This window comes from Perissodus microlepis, chromosome 1 (assembly GCF_051167445.1).
Source record: "Perissodus microlepis isolate ML-2025 ecotype Zambia chromosome 1, ASM5116744v1, whole genome shotgun sequence".
NCBI classification, from domain to species: domain Eukaryota; kingdom Metazoa; phylum Chordata; class Actinopteri; order Cichliformes; family Cichlidae; genus Perissodus; species Perissodus microlepis.
This window is the reverse complement of record NC_140461.1, coordinates 19000313-19026780: the sequence shown is the minus strand read 5'-3', so window position 1 is coordinate 19026780 and position 26468 is coordinate 19000313. Positions and strand designations below refer to the sequence as shown.

Here is a 26468-nt window from a genome sequence, read left to right as displayed (position 1 = left end):
GACCATGCATAAGTCTTAATTACATAGGTGAATATTACTACCCATCAACCCCTGCTGCTTCAATATTAATTACTATACAACAGACATTTTATCTCACCCATTTTTTTTCTGGCTTTGCCTATTACAAAGTTAACTTTCTCTCACTTTAATTCTGAGTCATATACAGCATATTTTTAATTCCTGTAATAATGGCATAAATGTCAGACAATTCAGCGCAGAAATAACATAGACAATCATTTAAAAAAGTAAAATAACATACCAGTGTGTGCCCACTAGATGAAAAACAGTCATTCAGCATAGTAAAAGTTTTGCTCGATGACTTGTGGAGGAAACTGTACAACAAAATGTATTTACCTGTTAACAATTCTAAACTATTTGAGATGTTTTAAGTTTTTAGTACCAATACATAGTATGCATTTTTGCTATTGTAGATTTCTTGAAATATGGTGACATTCATATTTCATTCACATTCCACGCAAGCGGATTCTTTTCTTTTACACAGCAATAGGAAAATTATATATATATTATGTCAACTTTGGTTTATTCTGATTTTATATATTATATCTGGGTTTAATCATTGCCAAACAAACAAAATATATAAAGTATATGCGACTTTTATAAAGCACAACAAAAATGGGTATGTGCAAATAGGAGCACAACCAAGGACCACACAAATCCATGCACCACACCTAAACATCTTGTGAAAATATGAGCAAAGTCAATTTCAGCCGGGGTCGTGCATGGTGATGCTCTCTCTGATATTGTAGTGGTCACGGTCTGTGTGTATGTGCTGTGGATGTGAGTGGATCCAGCCAGGGGAGTTAGTGCAGGGGTGGAGGTGGGATGGGGTGCTGCTGGATGGGCCGAGGGTTTCTTTGAAGTCTGGATTCCAATTAAACCCCTGACTGAGTTCTAAGCGCACAAGAAAAATGACTGGGGTACATGACATGGCCAGGTCCCCTCGTCCAGCCAAGCCTTTCCATTTTAGCCTCTTTGTCTCCATGCAGCTCCTAATATTTATGATCACCCCTCCTAACATAACCCCCACATCAGGCCTACCTCCCGCCCCCCCCCCCCCCCCAATCCAATAGCAAAAAGAAAAAAAAATCTGGATGGGACTTGAAAACAAGGATGGCAGAGAGGAGAGTCGCAGTCAGACCCCGAGGTTTCACTGTTCAATGCAACTGAGAATACTTGAGGTATGTCCAAACAGAAAGATTAGGTGAAAGTGGAGCAAACAGAAGAGGTAGAAGACAAAGACAAAGTAAAAGACAAGGACAGAGGCGAGTGCAATGTGTAGAACAGGAAGAATAGCCTTTTAGAATTATGCATATTATTGAGCAATACAAAACTAGGGATCTTGAACTACTCACCAAAGATTTCCATTTATTTGACAGTAGGTTTTTATTATTATAAACTTTCCTGTAAGCACTGATTTCCATTTATTCTAACTGGAAAACAAAAAAATAATTTAATAAAAAGATCAAACTCAGTAAGATCTATCCTGTGCAACACATGTGGCTAAGCCTATTAGAATTCATGTCAATAACAACAAAAAAAAAGTAAATCAAAAATAGAGGATGCTTTTTCTTCTTCTACTGTAGGCTCACTTGTCTTTTGATTAGCAATTCCTAGAACGACAAGTACCACGTTTGATGAAACAATCATTTTACGTAACAAAGCAACACAACAGCAGTAATTTTCAGTAATTCTGATCTCACCAGCTAGCCCCTCACAGTGAAAAGCGGTGCATGGAAGGGGACTCTCGCACAATGCCAATCTACCTTAGAAAGCACTGCGATACATCTTTACAAAACCAGTATCTGGCTGTTACTCCGCACAGTTTTGTTTTCTCTTGAAAAAGTGGTGGTAAAACAGTGAATGTGCACCTTAGCTGGGGGACATGTTTTTTGTTGAAAGCGAATGGAGAGAAATGGTGGATTTCAGAGGTATCAGTCCTGCAAGGCAACCGCAGGCAATTCATACAGTACATGGCACTCCGTCTAAAACACACTGCAGCTTTTCTGTTTTTATTTCTGCACCTTCCGCACATGAATTCCATTCTCTCGCACGCTCAGAACAACACACAGTAGGTAACGATACATACTCCATAATTCATTCAGCATTGAATTTCATTTCCTTTTCTTTCTCTCTCTCTGTCTTTTCACCCATACCCTACCACACAGACATACAAAGTGCAAAAGTACAAACGTGTATTGTTTCTCTTCGAACTAAGTAGTCAAACATATAATAACTCAAATACACAACTAAACACACAAACATGCTCTGAAATAAAATACTGAAAAGTGTCATAGACACCTGGTCAAATGCTTATATGATTCCCAAAGGAACCAGCCTGAATAAACTACTTCCTGCGGGAAAGAAAGAAAGAAAAAAGAATGGAGGCAGCAGGTTTGAGCAGAAAGATGAGGTTTATATGATGTCTGTTCTCAGCACAGATGGAGCTGGAGATGGGACGAAGCAAGAAGGGGTTAAGACTGGGAGCCAGCAACCTTTTATCACACTGGAGGGAGACAGGGAGCTGAGAGGCGTAGAGTGGTAAATATTTCAAGATGATAGGTGACATAAACAAAAGGTTTACTCTCATTCCCACTTTTTAAGTTGCAAAATTTGGGGCTGGTAATTCATAACATGCAGGCCTCGCTGACACACTAATATGGCACTGAAGAATAGGGCCCTGCAACTCGACACACAAAAAAATATATACCGTTCATAAAACACAGTTTCTTCTGAAACGTTGCAAAAAGATTGAGTCTATTTGTTTAAAATCAGACGAATAAGCATACTCATACTCAGAGCCAAATTGCAGATTTACTATTTTAATATTAAGATAGACAAAAGTGAGAAAGAAATGCAGTAAAGGGGGTGCTATGCATGGAAGACTATGGGGACTCATGAATCTTTGCCGACTTAATCATTCAAACTTTGTTTTGACATCAGTTCTTTTCTCTTGATGTTTGAACTTTTTGAAGATTTTTTTCTTTTTTAGGCGTGTAAATGAATCACTTTCCTTTCTTCAAATCTTGGCCTCCCTTCCCCATCTGAGACATGGCACTTGGCCTCTGCTCCGTGTCAGAGAGCAGTCTGTCAGTGCGCCTGTGAAAGCCAGATAACCCTTTGATGGAGAGTACTGGTGTTTATTGTTGTCTGTACCCTCCACCTTCCCTCCAACACATATGAAGATTTATTGAAGGAGAGGGCTGAGCAGCGGGAGCCAGCACTAACATGGCAGGCCACGATGGCAACAGGAAGGGAGGCAGGAAGAACAGAGGCAAGAGGGAAACACACCAGGGGGCGATGGGAACTCCTCTGACCTGCCTGTAGAGGACACAATGCTCAGGTAGAGCAGCCATGACGGCTTTTGAGGAGGAAAAATAATTCCGGGACCGACCGTGATTGTCTTCCTCTAACAAAGGTGTGGCTGGAACGCTTAAAGGGAGGGATCTTGGACATAAAAGAAATATAGAAAGCATAGCCACCTACAGTATTGTTAAGTACAAAAAATGTGATTATGTAGCTAAATCAGTATTTACATAAAATATAAAATTGCACAACAACAGATATAGTTGCTGGGGCATTTTTTTTTTTGTAACTTTGTATGTAAAACTATAAACATATTAATATCATTCACTAAAGGGAGTGCTAAGGTACAATATTGCACCTTATACTACATGTATAAGGTTAAACAAAGCAGATGAAGCAGTGGTCTGTGCAGAAAATGGTATTTGTAGCTTTTTCATAATTTCCACCTGTGGTTTTAAAGAACGTGTTCTAACTACGATCCTACATATGCCCTCCTTTATTTCAGACATAAAGTGGCTTTTGGCTTTGAAGTACACATATATGGTGAATTGTTACAAAAAAACAGAGGGAGGCAAAACAAAGTGAGATGAGATGGACACAGAATGAAAGAGAGGGACAGAGAATGCACAGCAGCGACTCATAGTGCCCTCTTCTGCTCGCAAGCTGCATGATGCACGTTTTCCCAACTATTGATCATCAAAACACATGTGCAAAGCACCTGATAAAGGACAGAAGTCCTTCGTTTTTCTTACATTTCTGCACATGCACAATGATTTATACCCTTATTTACAGTCATAATAAAAAAATAAAAAAGCTGATGTGCAAACCTATAAACATCAACACATCAAACATCAGGTATCGAAAACATGTAGACAAGGTCTGAAGGCACCACCATTAAAAAAGGAGATAGCTAGCACTGATGCATTCATCACATGCAGTTCTTACAAGTAACTGGGCACAATTAAACTTTTTTTTTTTTTTTTTTTTTTTTGGGGGGGGGGGGGGATCCCCCTGAAAGCTTGATTTATCTTTCAGTGAATCGTGATATCTCATATAGATGATATAATCTCTCTATACAGTAAGAACACTGATCTTTGGCCCAGCTGCAACACACTGTACATATACATATGTGTGTCGTGGTCAGGCATGTTTTGATTAGAAAGCTATAAAAACTGAAAATCTTGAGCCAAATTTAATTTCTGTGAATTATCTAAAGGCTCAGTAACAATGACAATTTAATACACCTTTGATGAGATTTATCTCTTTTTTTCTGTTAACTGCATTCAGGGAAGATAAACTACTTTCACCGATGTATATTTTGCTCATATAAAAAAAACAAAAAAACAATGTCATTACAAACTGCACAAAGAAACGTAAAACACGTTGAAGATGAAGTTCTTAGACTGAAAAGAATGCAATAAGTTAGTAAGTTTTCATTGTGTGTGCATAAAAAGAAAACAATATATAGTTGCCCTTGGAGAAAATGTTTACTGTATATGTATAAGCGAGGGCTTCTTCACTGAAATGGTAAATGTGTGTACTAGAAACCAATGGCGATCAGACTTCTGTGCGGCTGTGAAATGATGACCCAATTTTAAACCCATATTTGATTACCTGGTTTTATTAAAATTGGATCCAAAGAGACCCGTTCCCCATTTGAATTTAATGAAGGCTGTGTGGCTGACAGGAGGCTTTTGATTTATACACTGTTATTAAATCCGACAAGAGAGCCAGCCAGGTAAGCAGGCAGGAGGAAGTGGAGAGGAGGGACAGAGAGAGAGAGAGAGAGAAAGACAAAGAGAGCAGGACCCAGAATCCTGGCCTTGCACCAGACACAGCAAGACTCGGGGCCCAACAAACCTCCTCTTCCTTTAACCCCCCGCCCCTCCACCCCCCACCTGCTCCACTCTGAGGAGTGCTGGAGCAGAGAACAGCCAAGGACACATGCTGTGTGGCACCCCTCTCTCACATCCCTCTTCCTTCTCTGATACCTCTTCCATTATTCATATTAAAATACAGACTGATGTAAAGATGAATAATAAATGCAGTCAACACAAAACAAAAGCTGGCAGACCAGTACTGTCAAGGTGGCCACTTGAAAGAAATGAAAATTTATTGGGTCCATTTATCTTAATAATGGGTTATTTTTTTAAGACATAACAAATTAAACAAATTAAAGTTTCTCCACTCTTGAGATTACTTTTGCTTTAATGTGTTTTGTTTTATCGTACATATTATATATATATATGTATATATATGTAGAGAGAGAACAAGAGACATATAGATATATAGATATAAATAAGAGAGAGAGAAATAATAAATAAATAAAAGGACACTAAATGACTACACCTGTTTTGTAGAAAGAAATGCCATACCTCGCAGATCCCTTCCTCTTTGGAAGTTCAAAGCAGCTGTTTAAAATACATAAGCACGCTTAATATAGGGGAGCGTCACACTTACAGTCCCGGACTGTACTGCAAACAAATCAGTCACTGACTCTAAGACACTGGCCAGAAACTTGTGTGAAAAAGACAGTGGATTTCTCACTTTTGTTTCGTTTTTCCTGCCAGGGTTCAGAAACGATCGAGTGAAAATGCAAAGCATGGCTGCTCTGTGACCAGCTTCAGGACGGAAGCAGTGGGGCTGCTGACGAGCAACGTTTTCCTGGAGGTTAGTGTCCGGTGGAAAAGATAGATACTCGCCAGACACACTGGCTAGACATTTACTCAAGATGGAGAAAGATACAGTGTCCCCCACCAAATCCGCATCCCTACCCCCCACTTCCATCCTAGCAACAACAAAAAAAAAAGAAAAAGAAAAAAAAAAGGGGCAGAAATCAGGAGAATGAGAGACAAAAACATTCAGGGAAAAAGTCTATCAGATTCCAGCCCAGCGTGCCTCTTTTAAGATGATTAGATAAGTGCCTTTATCTTTAAATGTGTTTTGTATAAATGCTGTCATTTATTTCTAGCACTTCAGACAGCATGAATCAAAATGTCCTTGATGTTTGCTCAGTGATTAATATTGTGAAAATTCGTCATGCAGAGTTTCACAATTAATATGGGCCCAACACACTGAGTGTCTGCCTGAATATCTAATATAAAAGCAAAATGGGTGAGGATTGCATTTTGTTTTTAATGTTTTGCTCAAGCGGAGCACTGCTGTCATGCCTGTTTTTTTCAGGATGTCAGACAAAAAGAGAGGAGAGATGGAGAGGGAGGGATCCTGGAGGATGGGGGGAGGAAAGGAGGAGAGATGGAGGAGCTGCTGACATGCACTTGTCTCCAATCTCTTCGAATCCATTGCACAATTCATCTGCTTTGTCTCTACTGCCACGGCTGAGGACAATCAGACCAGACGCCCATTAGATTCCTCATACTGCCCCCCCTATGTACCCCCCCCACCCCATTCACCCACCACCCCCAAACACCTTTTTTTTTTTTTTTTTTTCATGTGACATGCTGACTGAAGGAGAGGCAATGCAATTCACAAGCCTTCCCAAACAGGGAAATGTCAGGAAGGGAACCCACATCAAAACCATGTTGTCATGGAGATATAGTACAGTCCAGAAATTACAGACTAACACATAAGCATCTGCGATATATACAGTATACACACACAAGCGTCTGTGCGCGTCCTAAGAAATACATTTACTTTCTGCCTTTGTTGTTTGTTTTTTGGATAAACAATATATGAACAGTAAAAGGGAAAAAAATGGCTTCCTGTCTGGTGATGGTTTTTTTTCCACACTAAATCTCTCTCCTCCTCTAATATATTTTGGTGAATACGATTTTAAAAATGACAAAATTTATAAAGAATAGCAAGAATAATTGCGACACAAAAAGCAAATGATCATGTTTTTCTTTTTACCACAGAATTTTAGAAAACGTTCAGTTAATTTCCAACAAAAGGAACACCATTTTTTTTTGTGGCTAAAAAGAAGCATGTTCAAAATTTACAGGAAATAATGCAACAGTTAAAATGAGAAAGTAAAATTCTCACTGAAAGTAAAACTGCATTCAGTTGGTGCGAGTTTGTCTGTACGCTCAAAGACAGCGTAATCGACCCCGATTCTTTGGTGGATGTGTAAATGCTTCCGCTTCGGGGAAATTCTACAGCAAGGTCATGTGACCACTGTGTCCATCCACAGTAGCCATTCTTCAGCCAATAGTGTTATCAGACGAACAGCGTTCCTGGAACGCTTGGCATTTCGATGATCTCTTCTTGCAAAAAAAAAGGCCGAATGCAAGAGTGAAGGGAGAAAGGAGATAAAAAAAATGTGCTCCTTCACCTCACTTGTTTAGGAGGCTGCCAGCACTTAGCTTCAGCTTTTGAGAAGAGCTAGACCGGCTCTGACCTAGTGCAAGAGGATCTTCTATCCCAACAGCCATATTCATACACCACCAGGCCTCACTGGGGTCACTTTATTGAGGTTACTCTGCTCTGCACTACATAAAAAAAAGAGGAGATTGAGGGATATTAATGGTAAATGTGGCATAGTTACTGCTGTAAAACCCCTTCTTTGCCCTCCCTTTTTTCTTTGTTTGGCCAGAGGAGCTGAAGGCTTAGGGATAAAAGTACTGCTCAAATCATGAGACAGGGATAAAGCCAGGAAGAGATAGCGAGCTCTGACCCAACGACAGAGTGGTGGATAATTAAAACACCCAGGGCCCCCGAACTGCCCTCATCCATCTCTCCGTTCTTTTTCTCTCCTTTTCTTCCTTCGCTTGCACACACTAAGCCTCTCCCATCACCCCTCAGAAAATGCACATACACATTCTTACATCCTCAGATAACAAAACATACAAGACATACAAATGCATATTGAGATGTGATGCTGAAATTCTACCAGTGAGATCCACCAATGACTGGCCCTCTGGGTAAAAACCATAAAAAAAAGGGAAGCACACGTCACTCCCACTGCCTCTGTGCAATCTGTTTATTTTTCATTTGTACATTTTTAAGGATCATGAATGATTCCTGTTTTTATCTGATTACTCCCAGACAGTCTGCCTCCAGTGCCTCATAAAAACACAAAGGATAGGAACAAAATGGCGCTTGACCATGTAGTCGGTTTAATTTAACAAATGTCCCTCTGCTTTTGCTTCTAATAACATTCTAAGAGAGTATTATTATTTATAAGATGAAGCAAATAATGGGTTGACTTCTCAAGCACAATATATTCCTTCTACTAGGAAACGCTCCCTTTAAAAGTGAACTGAGAGGAAATTAACCAAAACCTATAGCAAAGGCATGCATGCTGGAGAGAAGATCAGAGAGTTTCTCCACGCCACCATGAAGAAAGAAAAAAGGACGGTGATGTCTGCATGTCATCTAGGCATATAACAAACCAAGCAAATGTCAGGTGATCACAATGTTCCAACCATGAATTGCAGCTGCTAGCCATGCTCTTAGGCAGGCCATACTGCCCTCTCTTGGTGGCTCCACGACACTGCTGCTGAAGCTTAACAAAGCAGCAATTAGATCATCAGTTTGATTCTTTTATTTCTTTTGTGGTCTTCATGCAATTTAATGCTAATACTAAAAAAAACTTTCTGTCACACACTGGTTCATGATGATCACTTCCTGATGATTTAATCTTACAAATATTTCCTTTGCTTTTATATTTGATGAAGTGTGGCTGACTGAATGGGGCTGGTTAAAACAGAGCTGGCTCCATATGACATTTGTGTGGTCGTTGACCCAGCATGATAGAGCTGCAGAGTCCTATGAATCGCCTGTGAATGAGGAAGTGTGAAAGGAGCGCTGCGCCTGGGGAATCGCAGCTCGAAAGGACCCCCACACATTACCCAGACTGAAGTCATTACCAGCGAGTCTTTGATTTCCACATGCAAAAAGTCAGGTTTAGGACCAATGTGTTGCTCCCCTGGAGAACCGCTTGCAGTGAGTGTGCTCATGCGTAAAGGCTGTCTGACCAACGTTTCAGGAAGACAGAGGGCAAAGAGCTAGCACTGATGAATTTTGAATGTCCTCAAGATGATTTATTAGAGCACTTAAAAGATCTGTAAGATGTCCTTCACACCCAGCTCACCCTCTAATAGACCACAATGTGAAATGGAACAGTCTTTACTAACCCTGGCACTGTTTACAAAGTCAGACACATTTGTCTGTCACAGCATATTCCTTAATATACTATGAGTACAGTGTCTCCAAGCTGTATTCGACTGCAGGGAGAGGGCAGTTAATGTGGGAAGCGATGGCTTTCTGCATGTGTGTTTTTGTTAAGTTGCAGCTACAGAGGCCGGGGAAGGAGTCAAGGGGCGTGAGAAAAAAAACACCTGCTGTTCACTGACCCGCATGGTTGACTGCAAGGTTTGTCTGGCTCACTCCTTGGGAGTGAGGCTGAGACACACTAAAACACATTAAATAAATACAGTGAAATTTTATTTTAAAAAAATCCAATATGTATCCAAATTAGTGTCTTTATTTTTAGGATATTAAAAAAACAGCCCTTTCTTTCTAAACACTCTTCGACACTATATGTACACCAGACTAGTTATTTACATAAAATGAACACAAAATATAATGTCAGGTACTTTTTCAGTTGTGAAGAAAAGCCAATTATTGTTTTTTTTAATTCTCTCCACTTATTGTAATAAATTGTGTTACATTTTAAATAATAATGTTACAATTTTGCTGGTGTAAAGCCATGTGGTAAACTAACCTAGTGCCCAATACATTGAATGTAAAACACGAGAGAGAGCGGGAGAAAGAGAGGAGTGGCTGTATCTTTAAACTGAAGTGAACTGAGAGCTGCCTGCTGGCATCTACCACCCATCATGGTATGCAGTAGCAGTCAGCAGTGCAGCTCCCTGCACACCTGACTTGAGCAGAGAGGGTTAAAGTCAGCGACAACGGATCTAGCAGCTTTAGTCCCCAGAACAGCCAGCTTACACAGATAAGTGGGCCAGGCTGGATAAGCCTCACTGAAGTATTCTATTACAGTGCCAATTACCTCTTGGTAAATAATATGGGGATGTAGAAAAAGCTACTGACAGGAAGTGGAATGTGTGAGTCTAAAAAAATCTTTTTTCTTTTGTTTCCCTAAATAAACATTTTTAGTCACAGACATCTTAATGCAAAATACGGGAAAGAGAGAGAAAAGGTGTCTATTGCATATTCAAATGTGATGGCAAATATCTCAGCCAGCCTATTGTTTCATCATCAAGTGCAGCCAAACCCACCATGGTCAGGCCCAAACCAGGCCCTAGCTGGCTGTTCTCCAGTGCGGCCTGAGCTGCCTTTCACAGCAGACACCCAGAAACTGGGTTCTCTAATAGGGACAAATTGGCAATGTCTGTGCAGGCCGGTGCTGTGTGCTAGGAGCTGTGAATTGATAGTGATGCCTAATGATCCCCCTGGGTAGATCAATACCAATAATCCTCTTTCCCGCCTATCCTCCTCATTGACTATAGAGAACATGGAAGATCTGGGGAAAACTGCAGCCCAGAGTGACAGGGCCAGGAGTTCAAGGCAAGGGCTCCAACTCTCACACATTTAATCCAACTTTCACTTTACACACAAACACACACACACAGAGAAGTGAAGCCAAACGCTAAAACAGAGACCAACACTGGCATCTTTTCACCTTTCTCAAAGACCGACATAATATTTATAGACCACAGACATATCCAGCTTAGAATTACAGCTGCACATTTGTAGAGAGGCAACCACAAACATCCAGATGGTCAAACAAACACACGTCCATGCTCCCCACTACCACTAATACTCACATGCAGCAAACTGTACGAATCAAATCAAAACTATCCCATTCTCATGTACTGGGTGATCAATATTTATTTTCTCTTTATGCATTTATTAGTGTGTTCAATTTCACTGGCAAGGAGGGCCTACTTTATATCAATTATTTGTAAAGCACTGTAGCCACAGGCTCCAAAAACTTCAATTGAGATGTGGTTTGTAACAAAGCAAATCTGTTCAGTAATGCAATTATACAACACCACCACAAGAAATATATGATGCCACATTATTCATTTTCTTCTGCAATATTGGAAAAGCATTTGTTTAAAATACCACATATTCAATATTTTCCTGGGCGTGCTGTTTAACAACCAAATACTCCTAATTCACAGAATACAGCTTTATTTATCTGAATTAAGTGATTTATTTTCTGATGATTATTTTTTGATATATTATTTTCCTCAAAATTAAAATATGTTTACAACATCCCACTCCCCCAAAAATCTAATTTTCATCGAGCTTTGAAAGCCAACATTGAAAATATATTTTTACTGAAGGCAAAAAAAGGAGAAGCTAGCTGTGAAGCCCATGATATGTTGAGCAGCACAAGGGTGAGGTGAAGCATACAGTCCCAACGGACCTCTGCGTCCATCCGTGTGTGTGTGTGTGTGTGTGTGTGTGTGCAAGCTCGGCAGTCATAAAGCCTCACATCACCCTATTGCACCCCATGGTCGGCAGCTGATTACTCCCACCAAACACATCCATACACTTTATCCCAGCTGTCACAGTGCATACTCATTACCCCCCCTCCTCCCACACCAGCCAGCTGACTCCACGCGGCCACACCCACCTGGACACGGCTCCAGGGCCATTCTGGGGTTTGCTAATCATAAACTAGAAAAGAATACATTTATAAATGTTCTCTTCTCTTTCCAAGTGCAACAGAACGCGTATTGGTTCTCGCTTTTCCTACGAGCGGCCGCAAATACAATTTTTTGTCCAGAAATGATTTCAAATCTACACCAAATCAATAGTGCTTCAATAATTCCATCAATTATGTTATGTGTAAATAACTCTACAAATTCTATAAATATTCCACCCATCATGTCTTCATTAAGTATGGATTCTGGTGTCAATCCAGTCAATTCTTCCACTGGGGGAAGAACCAAATCATGAACAAATAGAAAAGTCAAGCAAAACTGAATCTGTGTGGCAAATCGATAACTGCGGAGAGAAGTAAGGTACTGTGAATAATACAAAGTTTGTCGAGATGAGGGACATATCTATCTCCTAAACAAGCCTCCATACTGACCTTACCCACAATAAGAGAGCTATCCCAAATTGCTACAGGTGACTGAGGTGTGTGTGTCCACGTGTGTGCATGTGTGTGTGCTGGGGTGTCCCAGTCATTTCTGTGGTGGGAGATGACAAGAGTGACACACTCCAGCTTCTGTCACACAGTAGGTGTTTCTCCTAAGAGACCCAGGTGTCGTGTCTCAGATCTTTTCGGCTTCATAAAAACACTGCTTCAGCCAGCGCTTCAATCGATCATATACTCCATACGCCTTTGCTGTTGCCACACACAGTTACTTTAGTGCTCTGTGTTGAAGGCCATAACAATTTACAACGAGACTTGGTAAAAAAATAAAAACACACACACACACAAACACATTCAGAGTTTATATTTTAAACTAAATTGTAAACGTTAAAATGCTGCAAACTTACCATGAAAGAAGAACAAATAAACCGAGTAGAGAGGGGAGAATATGAGATCCTCGACAATTTTCAAGAAAAAATGTGAATCTTTCTTTTTTTTTTCCCCCCACACAATCTCTGCGCAACTCTTCAAACATAGACTTTCAAAGACACTGAGCCGCATCCAAAAAGGAAACTAATAGGTCAATAGGCTTTAAAAATAATTTTTAAAACAAACATGTCTTAAGTTTACATTAATTTGTTACATTATATTATATAAAAATCCCCACAAATAAACACAATATAATATCTGATTTGTTATGTTAATGGTAAACACTGGATTTGTACAGATGGTAAAAGGCAAAGGTATGCATGCATCTAAATGATGCAATCATGATTAAAATCACTGAAAACACAGGAGCGGTTGTAGGTCAAATCAAGCATAAAATGCTATTTCAGTATTCATTTGTAAAATGACTTATAAACTGTGAATTCTGTGCTTGCCAGCGTCTTAGCCTTACTTATTCCTTTCTTGTTTGTTTCCTTATCCCACTGTCCATGCCTCCCACGAAAGCAAAGTGCAAGGCTTAAACAGGAGCATTTAATTCATTACATCATTATGTCATCTCATACTAATCTGCACAGTGGCCTCCGCTGCTTTGACATGCAAATGGATTAGAAAAACGTCTGGGGAGGTAAAGGGGGTGGGAGGGGGACAGGGGCAAAACAGCAATCATCACCTCTTGTCAATGGGGTGAAAATATGCCCCGAAGCTGCTCTACCATTTTTTTTCCTCTTTCTCTTTAACTGTCTTTTTCTATCCATTTTTCCCCCCTCTCGTTTCCCCCTCACCGGCTCCTCTCTTTTCTTTTCTATATCTTTGTCAGTGAATGCCCCAAACAAAGCAGCAGCAAGATCACACCAAACGCTGGCAATCTGTTGAGGATCAGGTTCCCTATGGAGAACATATAAACAGTAAAGCGTGTGGCACACACTTACGTCGAGCCTCCTCCCATTTACACATGCCCCTCATCTGCATATTCACAAAAAAAAAAAGCCCCTCTGGCTTTCCCTCATCAGCAAACCCCTCCCCACGGCCTCATCAGCACACGCCGGCTTGACTAAGGAAAGGCAGCCGGGCTGCAAACGTGTGTTGGCTGGGACCACACATGCACATCCAGATGATACACAAATACACACAAATGCACAAAATCAATTTTTGCACATGCTGTATACAAATGTGCAACGGCAGAGTAAACAGAAATCAGAAGGAGAGTTAGTGAGATCTGGTGATGTGAGCATTGGCCGTGCTCATCTAATTTCCACCCCTCCTTCCTCTCTCCCCCCCCTCCCCTTCTCCTCCTCTCCTCTCGTCTCTCTCTTCTCTCATCATCAGGTACCTGGTGACGAGCGGCCCGTGATAATCCACAGCCTCTAACCAATCAATCAGCAGCATCGTAATCAGCAGCGCAGAGAGGGAGAGAAAGAAAAAAGCCCATAACTTACCCCGGGTCGCCTCCAGTCTGCTCAGCACGAGTAGAGATCTGGTCAGGGCTTTGGATGCAGTTATGCTGACTAGTTCACCAGAAATATGAGAAATATTCTGATTCTATCCTTTACCCTTATTTTTCTTTTTCAAAAAAAGTAAATTGATATATTTCTCTGCATCATAAACATGAAACCAACATATAAAGCTCTCCCCCTCCCTTTTCCTATTTCAGTCTGATTTTCACCCTACCTCTCTCTCTTCCTCCCTCACTCTCTTCCTGTCACTCTCTCTCCCTATTTCCCTCTCTCCTCCCTCAGTGTCTGCCTGTTGCAACAGTGTGGACATATACACACTATACAGTGAAGATATATATTAAGAAGCATGCATCTCTGTGCAGAAGATAGAAAAGGCTCGCTGGTGTAATATCCCGCAGATCTGCTGGACCCTGTGTGTCTGTGTGTGCATGAGTTGGGGGGTGGTGGTGGTGGGAGGGAGTAGAGAAAGCAAGGGAGGGTCAAAGCTAAATGTTCTACAAAGAACAGGGGGACCGAATTGACTTTTTTTTTTTTTTTTGCTGTGAATCAAACACATATTCCCTCCCTCCTTTCCCTTTTATTCACCCCCACCCCCAAAACCCCATTTTACCCCCACCCTACACCAAAACCTCCTTCCTTCTTCCCAATTTCTGCTCATAGGCATTCCCTCTCCAGACATCAGCATCCTTTGAGGGGGTTAGCTGTCTCTAGGAAGAGGAAGAGGTAACGCCGCCTAGCAGCCTTGTACATTTTGCCTTCAGGGTGAGATAGCTGAAAAGCCATGTGCTATCATCATTTTTTAGGTGTGCAGGGAAAGTAAAGACAAGAAAAACATACTGGTTTTACACAGCTCCCCAAAAGATCTGATGCTGAATTTAGCATAGGATTACACAAAACCTCTCCTCTGAACCTCTGAGCAGAACCCCCATTTCTACAGAGCCTGTGATTCCTCTCCTCCCCCACACCAAAGAACGAGGTGTAGAAACTCCATACAACCTGCAGCTATTGCATGGTGCCTAAGTTTAGTTCTACAACACAGCTCAACCAAACAGGCTCGCAGAGAATGAAATGCAACAACACTGACTGTTCAAGGAGCCTCTCTGTGGAGATATTCCTAAAAGAGTGCACTGCGTTGTGTATTTTTGTATCCCTGTACATGCAAAGAGCTGCGTCTCATTGTCCTGTTGTATCAGGGTGTCAAAAGAAAATACTAGAGGGTTCAGACGGCGCAGAGAACATAGTGAGGAGGAACCTTGGAAGACCCCGCTGGCCTCAAGCAGGCAGGGGAAGGGTGCTGGCTAACTACTGTACTACTGCGCTGAGAGGGAAAACAAAGCCCAAAAGAAATATAACGATGCCCCCCACCCCACCCCCAGTACTCATGGGGTTCCATGTCTTGGTTATATTAAGGCAGGGCTGTAAGAGTGAAGGGAGGGTTAAAGTGAAAAGGGAGGGGAGAGAGGGTCTGTTGGTAGCCTCAGACTCCTATCCTGTGCACAGTGTTGTTTTATTAATCTTGTGTATTTCTGCAGCTGCAGCCCGCAAAACCCTCAACTGTGAGTCTCCTCTGGCCTCTTGACCCACAGACCGCACCCCTCCTCCCCCACCGCGCTGATTACTCTGCATGGTTTCTCCCCTAAGAGTGAAGGGAGGTGGGTACAGGTGAGTTAAGTACAATGTTGGACTGCCACTCAGCCAGGGGAAAAAAATACCCACACAAAAGACAATAGGCGAAGTGAATGACTAGCCTACACAGAGTGACGGTCCTTATGAAACTCCAGCGATGGAACAATAGGGGAGTAGAGAAGCTAAAGTGCACTGGTGTACCAGGCTAGATGAGAAGCCTCCATGTTCTCAATGAGGAGAGACAGAGAATTTACGCAACATGGCAGCACTGTGTTGTAATGCATCAACCCTACTGAGAGCAGCACTGTCACTACCACTCTTCATCATCAGCAGGAGCAAAACACCAGCCATGCATTGTCTTTGGGGCAAAAAGTGTGTGTGTGTGCGCGCGTGTTTGCGAGTGTGCAAGCGCACAGGAGCACTATGTCCATGCGTTTGTGCGTGCATGCATGTGTTGTGTTTGCGTGTGTATGTGTATATGTGTCCGCCTCCACGGCATCCATATTAAACAGTTTTGGAGGTGACTGTGCTTTGCTGGATGTCATGAATATAAGAGAAAGCATCCATCTTCGTGGAATACAATTTCACAGGTAGTGACAGTAAAACTGACTCTACCCTCTGACTGCAGACACAGAGAGAGAAAGACACAGAGGATGGAGAAAGTAAAGATATGGGAACACAGACATAGACAGACGAGGCTGCCAGACATCTTCTGATTTTCAGCACACTGTTAGATTTTCCAGCTGCATCCCGTATTAAACTTCGGCTGTTATGTTCTCAATGGTTAAATTCCATTAAAGACTAACCAGGCTGATTGATTCAGCTTTATTCAACGCATGCTGACCTTATTCAAGCTACAGTTTCTGTGAAACAGGCCTAATATCTATTCCAAACTCATCAGGGAGACTGATATTAGGTCACTTTTCAAACTCCATCCCACGCTTAACAAGTAATTACAATTTAAGAGATGCAAAGTCAAAAGCGAGCAAAGACATCTATAAAATGTATGAAGTTGAAAAAAAAAAAGATTTAAAAAAATCTTTCTCTGTATCAAATCCAAAGCCAGAGAAATGTTATCATTGATTGACCTTATTCTGAAAGAACATTTTATGTAATAAAATATATATATATATGACACAGTGGCATCTGTTTCAGTTAAAAAGACTTAAAGAACACATAAAATTATCCACATTTCACATTTAAACTGTGAGGGCCGTCATTTCTAATTAATTACCAGATGGAAACACATGCATGTCTTCATTTACAGTGATTTTTCATTAATGGCGTGAAAGTGGAATTGCAGGTGGGAATTTGCACAATTATTATACCTGGTGTATCACTTCACTTAATTAATCTCATTAACTAATCAAGGGGAATTCTTTCTGTCTTACAGATAAAAGTCACTGTACTTAACACCAAGCTAATTATCTTAATCATGAAGGAGATAATGAAGTAATTAGGGCAATTAAATCACAATTAACGCCATGAGAACAAGTGATTTTTTAATTCATAGAGTCATTTGTGGGTCTAGGGGAAAGAACATAAGATGTGCTTTATGTTACCTTTAAAGGAAAACATTACAAGCAAAGGGAAAAACTATAAGGAATAAAATTAGTTGAGGTGAACAGTGCATGACTAATGGTAAATGACAGCTGTCTGAGAGGCCATCACTCTTTTTTGAGGATGGAGGAAGATACCCCTTTTGTCATAGCCAATCATTCCAGCCTTGAACATAAGCAGGGAAAACAATGTCAAGTTCAGGTTGAAAGAACAAAGAATCTAGAAGGTAGAAAAAAATGCACCAAAAGAAACATGGCTCACATATGAAAACAACTACAGCTGAGCTGATAAGCAGCAGAGCCCAGATGCAGAGGGGAAAACCCAGTGATAGTAACTGGCTCCTGCCATCTGAGAATCGAACCACCAGGAAACATTACAGTGTGCACTCTGCTCTCTTGTTTTCTGCTCTCTTTACCGGCATTCACAAGAAAACATGGTTTTCCTCCTACCAAAATCCTGCATGTCTTACAAAACATTTCGCCAGTGAAAAACCAAAGTCCACGCAAAGACGTGTTTTTGTCAACTGTACACAGTGTTCCAGTTTGTTGTCTGTTCGGATTCACCTCAAAGAGATGTACGTGTAATTCACAGACACGTAGACGTTTTCCTGCCATGTTTTATTTCTGTTTCTGCCGTTGCTTTTTGTATGTTAGTACACATCCAAAGCATCATCACGGGGAGCCGGGGATACTGTCGATGTGTGCGTTTGTGTTATTCACAAGCTTGGTTTGTGACTCTCTGACCATTGCATTCGCTTCAGCGGCCATCTCCAGGAGTCGCCACACGCTCCGTGAACATGAGTTGATGAAAAACATGAGTGACAAGATTCATGGCTATCAGAGCAGCTGATGAAAATGGTAAGGCGAGAGGCGGATTCAAAAAAAATGAACCTTTCTCTCTCTTTTTTTTTTTTAACTTCTATTCAAAGAAGAGACGGGAAGATGAGCCATACAGATATGTCAGGAGATGGAAAGAGAGGAGAATAAAGAATAAATAAACACACCTCCCTGTCCCTTTTGTCCCTAAAACTTAAATACCTCAGCCATATCAGGGCGAAACACACACAAAACATTATACTTTACACTTAGAGCATTGAAAGAAATATGTTTTTTATTCAAATTAATTATTTATTAAAACTACCTATGTTCTGCACTGTACTCATGCAATTTATAAAATAGAATTAAATTATATTTAATTTAATTAAATACGTTTAAATTACTTAGTTAAATTATATTTAAAAAATTTAACATTTAGTTTTATTTCTGTTTCATTTTGTATTTTTTGGTAAAATTATGGAGAAAACCAAAATAAATAAGGATACACTAAGAAAATGATATTAAAAATAATCCACAGGTAATATCTGCATGAAAATAAAACTGTGAAAAATATATTTCAGCATATCAAGAAATGTAAAAAAGAATTAACGAACATTTGTGAAATTTTGGAAATTGTTTAAACTAACCAAAATTAGACAACACAGAAATATGTTTTTACTTGGGCGAGGGCTTTCTCTGTTCGGTACAGCACGGCAACGATTCCATCATGCTTGACTTTGCAGACACGCCAGGGATTTAGCCTGATCGGGCTGTGACTTTTGCAGTTCGGCCAGTACTAAAGCATAACAGCCTCTTTCACTTTCAGCTCCCTCAGCGGGGTCAACTGATTCCTACCAGATGCATCTCCACATAAAATACAACATCAGACCGAGCAACGGGAAGCTCCACAGAAAGGTTTAAATAAACTGTAAAGCAAAATACAAAAGCAGACAGCAAGGATGTGAAGGATTATGGGTTTTTAAATTGTATAAACATTTTTTTTTAATTCTTTAAGTACATTTTGAATATATGAATACAAATATTTTACTGCTTTGATTTTCATTTGTAATATGCTTTTACATATTTGATTTGAAATATAATCTATTACAAAATAATAAAAAAAAAAAAATTGTAAACTCTGAATACCTGCTTTCTTTACCTAAATTCTTCAATCAGTCACTTCAGAAAGCAAATTTAGAAAAACTGCATACACAGTATTATATAAACCATTTGAAACACTTGAGAAAACAGCATGTTTTCCTACGTTATGAAACAGGGTAAAAATGGCACACGTCACAACACCTGTGCTGCAGCCGCCCAAATTGGTGCTGCAGCAAGAAGCGAGGGGCTCCAGGGACAGAAGGAGGAAATGGCTGCTGTGTTTGTTTGAGAGGAGGTTAGCAGAGGGGCAGGCTGGATTCTGCTGTGGCCCAGATTTCTCCAATCCCTTTTGTCCGTTTACTCCATGTTTGAGTGACTTTATAGAGAAATTGCTTTTATTGTGTCCACTCAGGAAAAGTAAAAGCAAAAATACCCCCAGCGTTTAGTCTGAAGACAATGCTCACAAAAGCATCGAGGAAATGACATACAAGCCAGGACCAGAGCATCAACAATGTGCTGTACTTCTGCTTCGCTGCTCTGAATGACAGCTTACTGTTAATGATCGAGTACCTCACCACATGTTGCTCCTTCAAGGAAAACTTCCTGTCTTATAACAAGAATTTCTCAACGATTCTGAAGTATAAGTGAGATGACAAATGTAAATCTGACAGAGTAGAAATGGACGCCTATACAATGCACGAGTTCGTTATTCTGATGTGGATGCTAAACTTTAGCCACAGTGCAGTGACTCTCGTGTCCTCCGTGAAACCAACAGCAACTCATTCATATTCTCAGGCCCACAATTTGAACTAGAAGAGATCTCCAGACCAACAGTTTTCATTAATGTGCAACCTCTCCAACAGGTTTCCTTGCTAAAACCTTCCTGTTGATTTGAATGCAATGCTGACAGACAGAGAAATCAAGACTCGACCTCTTTGGCAGAGGTAATAAGCCAAGGTGCAAGTTACAGAGAGGTACATGCATCCATCATTCTTCTACTACATGACATCAGTCTGTAAACAAGAAGAGGAGAAAAACTATTACATAACACTGCTCTGGATTTTCATATTAAAATGTTATTGTATTTATGAATAAAGAGTGTTGATGGTCTCTCTCTCTCTCTCTCTAGTACATATATATATTCCATAAATAATTGCCATCCATATCTTTATTCTTTCGAAACCCCCTAAATCCAACATTTACACATCTGAATAACACTAATGGCACCAAGAAACACTTAAGTCCTAGCATTATCGAGCAGCCTACTGACTTTCAGCAGGCGCTGCATACACAAGCAGGTTCCATTACTTTTAGACAACTATGCAGGCTTTTTTGTGATAGGAATCTACTAAAATAAAATCTTGCAGCGGATAAAAAGCCAAGTACTGCAGGTATTCAGTGTGTAATTCTTTAAACCCCAAAAAAGTCTAGAAAAAAAGACAAAAACACCAAAAGGGAAAAATAAGAGAAAATATTTCTGAAATTGTTATTTCTGTACGCATTTCATTTTAGAAATTGTGAAATCACTGTCAAATCTAGGTTCTGGGCTCCGAGACTGCACGCATACAGCCGAAATAGGGGCATAAAACTAAGGCATTACTATTCACATTATTATACATGTTTCCTATTCCCTTCTCTTGGATGAGCAATTTCAATGGTTCCTCTTCCATGCCAGAAGCATTTGTGAACATAAATGATAACCCGGGCTTTTACGATTTCTGTGCACTTCCTTGTTTTCTAGCTTTAAGAAAACCATAAAGTCCTCTGTCTGTACTGTATGTGTTAAATGAAGTGTACAGCATCCGCATGAGTGTGCGCGCATGAGTGTGCGCGCATGTGTGTGTGCGCGTGTGCATGGTCACTCACACATGTTTGAATAACATGCTGAGGAAGTGACAGACTAAAGCTGCATGATGGGGGAGGACACAATGTGGTATTTTTTCTTCCATGAGCCTGTTTTTTTTTTCCCTCTTTTTTTTGTGGACTGACCAGACGCCATTTCATCACCGACAACACAGGCCCCAAGAAGACATCCCAGGAGAGATGCAAGATGCAGAAGGATGGCAACTGCACCACAAAATGAAATGAGAAGTCAGGGAGGTGCAGAGAGAATGAAGAATGAAGACAGGAGGGGAAGAGAGGACGGCAACTTGACAGAGAAACAGAAAATGATACAGCAGTGCTTATTAATGCCAGTCCACCAGTCAATGAATCTAAAAAAGCTTAGTGGTTTTGTAATATCTACGTCATCCACCTGTTCTGTGTCCTTTTCAGAAAGGACATAAACACGCACTGGAAGGTTAGACACTTCAACTTGTCTGCAACAAAAGAGACGTCTGCATCCTGTTAATTTGCAATTCACCGATTCTCCAGTGATGCTGTTCGAAAATCAGCCTGCAAACAGTTCACGGCTAGTTGGTCAGTTGTTGCTATCGTAATTTTTGTTGTTGTTGTTGTTGATGTTTTCTTGGGCATCTTTTAATGTCATGGTAAAGATGTCAACTGAGCATAGGGTTATCCTTGGGCTTATCATGTCAAGCAATACAAATTCGTTTCATATTCATCAGAATGGTTGTTCTCTGCAGGGGGTTCATGGCGCTACCTATCCCACTCCCCCTTTTCTCTTTGATTTGGCTCATTTGAGCAGTGCGGTCCCCGGCAGCTTGTTAGAACTGCCACCTCAGTGACTCTGCCCCCTGGATGGAGAGAGAGGGGGGAGATGGGGGAGATGGCAGAAATGGAAGGGGTGCTCAGAGGGGTGTTGAGGGGGTGCTGGATGATAGGTTAGGGAGGCCTACCCCAGAGCGCTTTCACAAGTCACGGGTGAGCAAGCAAGGTTCAGTGAGTGAGAACTGAGAAAACCTAAACGAGGCACACCATCTACTGGCTAGGCACGAGTACTGCTGTCTGCTTTGAGTGAAGAGGTTGAGAAGAGAGCACTCCCATCAACAAAAGGTCAAAAACAGAGTCTCTGTCTATTGTTAGAACTGCTTTCACTCTGAAACTGCCCATATTTACTGAAATATTACAATGCTGAGCTCTGACAGATTCAAATGACTTCATTTGCCATGGCTGTTGCCAAATCTGCCAGAAGAATCTATTATGTTGCATCCAAAGCAGTTTGTCAGAGCAGCCACAAACAGACATACAGATGCATGCATGCAAAATGACTGAAAATCAAATCATTCAGAAAACCAAAGAGGCAACGGCGAGAAGGGAGCTTGTCCTTTTTTATTATTATTGACAAGCTCCAGAAATAATACCTTTAGGTCAAGGGACAAGAGACTTAACTGCCCAAATTACCCATAATGACTCACATCTGTAGCCTGCGCCTCAGTTTCACTTCAATGTAGCTGAAATGTTTAAATGCAAACCTTTATTAGAAACGGGCGGGAGAGTGATGCACGTTACCCGCTGAAAACGGGAAACGCGGGAGAAAATGATTTCATAAAAAGTGGGATCATTGTTTTCAACCTTTATCTATTTCCCAAGGTCACGTTCATTTAACACAGCAGGGTGTGCAGTAGACACTGGACAAAGACTTGAATATGTAATTGCAGGTGAAGAATAAATAGTGTGATGTTTGGGGATGAGGGGCACAGCATATTCAGCATTAAGACTTGGCCTGACTAGATGTCCAGACATGATATAACCTTGGGGATGTGCCAGAAACAAAAAGTAAAAGATAAAAGGGGGGGGGGGGGGTTAAATGCAGACAGGGGGGTACACATACACACAAACACACACAGGCACTCACATAACAGCTGAAAGAAATTGCATGGCGCAAACCTATTGAGAAAACATTTTCATTTTCTTCCATCTGTACATACATAAAATATGGTGAGGTGCCATTACTGAACCCCGTAACTGCCCTCCATCCTCCTTCTCTTCACCGCATGAAAAAAAAATCTAATTTTCCCATCACTGTTATAGAATCCCCCCTCCAGACGCGTACACACACACACACACACACATGCATGTACACCCCGAGCAGCCCCACCCACCACCAATTCCGGCCCACATTCAGGCTCCCCCAGCCCCTCCCATCTACACACTCATAGTGATGCACCATTTCTTTCTCTAAGCAAGGCTCCATTTTGTAATAAGTTCTGATCAGTGTTTTACCAATTTACATTCAATCCTAAGAAAATGGAGGAAGAGACTTGGTGGAGGGGAAAATGGTGAGGATAGTGTAGCAGAGAGAGACGCACAGGGGAATAAGAGTGAATTATCAAACATCCAGCAGGGATTAGTGCGAATTTACACCGTAGTTGCGCGATGCTGGAAGTTTTCTATGGCTTCAAGTGCTCGTGGCTGTCTGTCACTGTTTTCACAGCTAAGTGGTCCAAATAAAAAAGCTTGACTGGCCTTTTATATGTATTTGTATTCAGCCACAAAAGCTTCCTAAGCACTAAAGAGAGAGGTGATAATGTGAATATACTGGCATTTTTAGCTAGCTGATGGCAAGAAAGAGGTAAGGAGGATATAGCAGCGTTTTTTCTGCATTTTTTGCTGCTTTTACGATAATGAGCAGGGAAAAATGTACACAAACCTTTTGAATCAAAAAGAAACTGTGATAGACGTTAAGCTAATATACCATTAGAGCCCGGTTATAATACGTACTCATTTATTGTGCAAACCCTTTAAAGGAAATTGTGGCCATCATTTGAGTATGCATACAGATCTTCAAGATACAGCCCTCTAAAAGAACTAAACACAAACAGCATCATCATAAAGTAATTCTTTTCATTTTTAACTTTAGTGTAAACATGGCTTATTTTGCACAGCATTCTCCACAGTCAATCATGTCACACTGAGATTGCATTAGCAATAAGCTACTGATACGCACTGTGGCAGATAATGAATGTGACCATCTATGGACATGGTGCGATTAAGTGTGACCACAAGGCCAAACAATGTGAAACTATTACTAGAATGCAATAAAAAGGCACAATCAACATGAATCCCCTGCATTACTTACTGAAACATCACCTACTTTTTAAGGCACGGCTAACCGTTGATAGCATCGACCAAAAGAGTTTTTTGGGGTTTTTTAAAGAGTGGCAGTGATGTGATAGCATGAATGATATATTGAACCACTCCAGATAGCTAATGCTAGTGTGCGTATCACTTTTTCCTCTATGAAGCACCGGACATGTGAACAGGAAGTAGAATGGAGGGCAGAACTTCCTAAGGTCCATAGCCAGCCATGACCTGAGCGCGAGCGGACAGCTTTTTGGGGGAAAGTTAATGGCTGGTTCAAATCACGTTAAAGGCTGTAGAGATAGCCAAGTTAATTACAACATCGCTGAAGATAGGCTTTTTTCCCCTGAATCTGAATAAGTTTTTCATTAATGGTGTCACAGGGATCAGCAGTTATCAGTACCTCTGGAGGGATAGCAGGGAGGGGGGAAACAATCACTGATTCTTTCACACAATTTCACAATCTAATTTCCGACCATGCATTTTGGAACAAAATTAATTTCCTTGGCTATCTAATAAATCAGAAACAAGTGATTGCTGCTGGTGCCAATCCAGGCAGGCACAATGAGATCTCTCCGCTCTGCTCTGACAGAGCGAATTGCGTGTCCCTGCTGAAGCTGAGAAGCGTCATGCAGACTGGGCTGTAGGTCTGCGTGGGATCTCCCTCTTCAGCCATTTCTCTACCATCGCGCTCACTCTCATTCACATCAAGGTCTCGCTTTTTCTTTTACTGGAAAGAAAGCGTCGTCAATAGTGCTACATTCTTATACATTCTTATCTAGAGCTGTCCTCCATGATCCCACTCCTTCTTCATTAGCTCAAGTCTTCTGTGATGACATTTGTTAATATATAAGATATAAAAATTACCCACTCTGCGATTTCAAGGTGCATAAAATTAGGATTAGATTGGTTTACATGACCTGCTCCACGCTACATTATACATGCAGCATCTTGTAAGATTCAATGCATGTTTTCCACATGGCTTACCTCTGAAACAACTGGGGGGTTTTGAAGATAGGCTATATGCTAAAATGCCTCAGGCTATCTTTACAAGGTTATAGAGCATTAAGAGTTGGAATGCACACCCAGGGAGACAAGGGGGTGAACCTCGTACGCACAAATGCATACGCTCGAACACTAACACCACCACCACACTCTGCACCTCAGCTCTAAGGGTGCTCCCTGGGTAGCGCCTTGGGAGAAGTTGGGGGCAAGGTGCAGTGGGTAGGAAGGGTTAAACGATGGTGTTGTAAAACATTTATCTGCTTCAGATAGACTGTTAGATAGGTTGAACCTCATCCCCTGCCATTACAGAATTACCCTAACTGCTGCCATAGTGTGGCTGAGCATAGACACCGTGCCCAATCCCTCTCCGCCATCCTATTGATTTTCACACCCTGAGACAGCGTGCTCCCAAAGGGCAGTAAATTATAGGGCGTTTTACAGGGAATTACACCTGCACCGGAAACTTTACAGGGACACGGGTGTCACGGCCCACTCTTGCTCTCTCTTCTGAAACTGAACATGGAGAGCTCAGTTCAACCATTTTATTCACACACATTAAAGCGTGCACGCAAACAACTATATTAACGGCGGTTTCCCCAGCACAAAAGGAATGTATACCTACAGCTATGGCATTCAAATTCAAACAGGCATGTAAGAAAAACATTTCTAAGTTTATTTAGAAGGCGTATTACTTTCCCTATATAAACACTATAACTGTAAAATAAGGGATGATGCACACATGATTCCCTGGGTTTCATACAAAGAAATCACAGTTCTAGTCTGCAACTCCTTCAGAAATGTTTTCATTTTAAACATCAGCTAAAATTAAGTTGAGCTCCAATGCAACAAAAAAAAATCTATCATGCATAGGCATGACAGTGCCAGAAAGCAAAAGTAACTGCTTAGGTTCCACATGATTAAATACAAATATTATTCAAACTCTTTAAAAGTACAGTTTTCTTGTATTAGAACATAGGATACAGTAGTTAAACTTCCAGATGTGTTCTGGATCAGATGACGTCGGAGCTGTAGGTGCTACTTTGTAAACGATATGCCTGTTTGTGTTTATGCTTTGTTTATTACGTTTCTGGTGTTCAGCAATGTCAAGATTGA

At 40.9% G+C, this 26468-nt stretch overlaps 1 protein-coding gene across 1 annotated transcript in view; it reads right to left on the bottom strand.

The window, feature by feature from the left end:
- Positions 1–14628, bottom strand: part of zfhx3b (zinc finger homeobox 3b) — a 285848-nt gene extending 271220 nt beyond the window's left edge. Inside the window, exon 1 of the mRNA XM_084933805.1 lies at positions 14248–14628. The gene's annotated coding sequence lies outside the window, so the exon portion shown is untranslated. The remainder of the gene's footprint in view (positions 1–14247) is intronic.
- Between the last annotated feature and the right edge of the window lie 11840 nt (positions 14629–26468).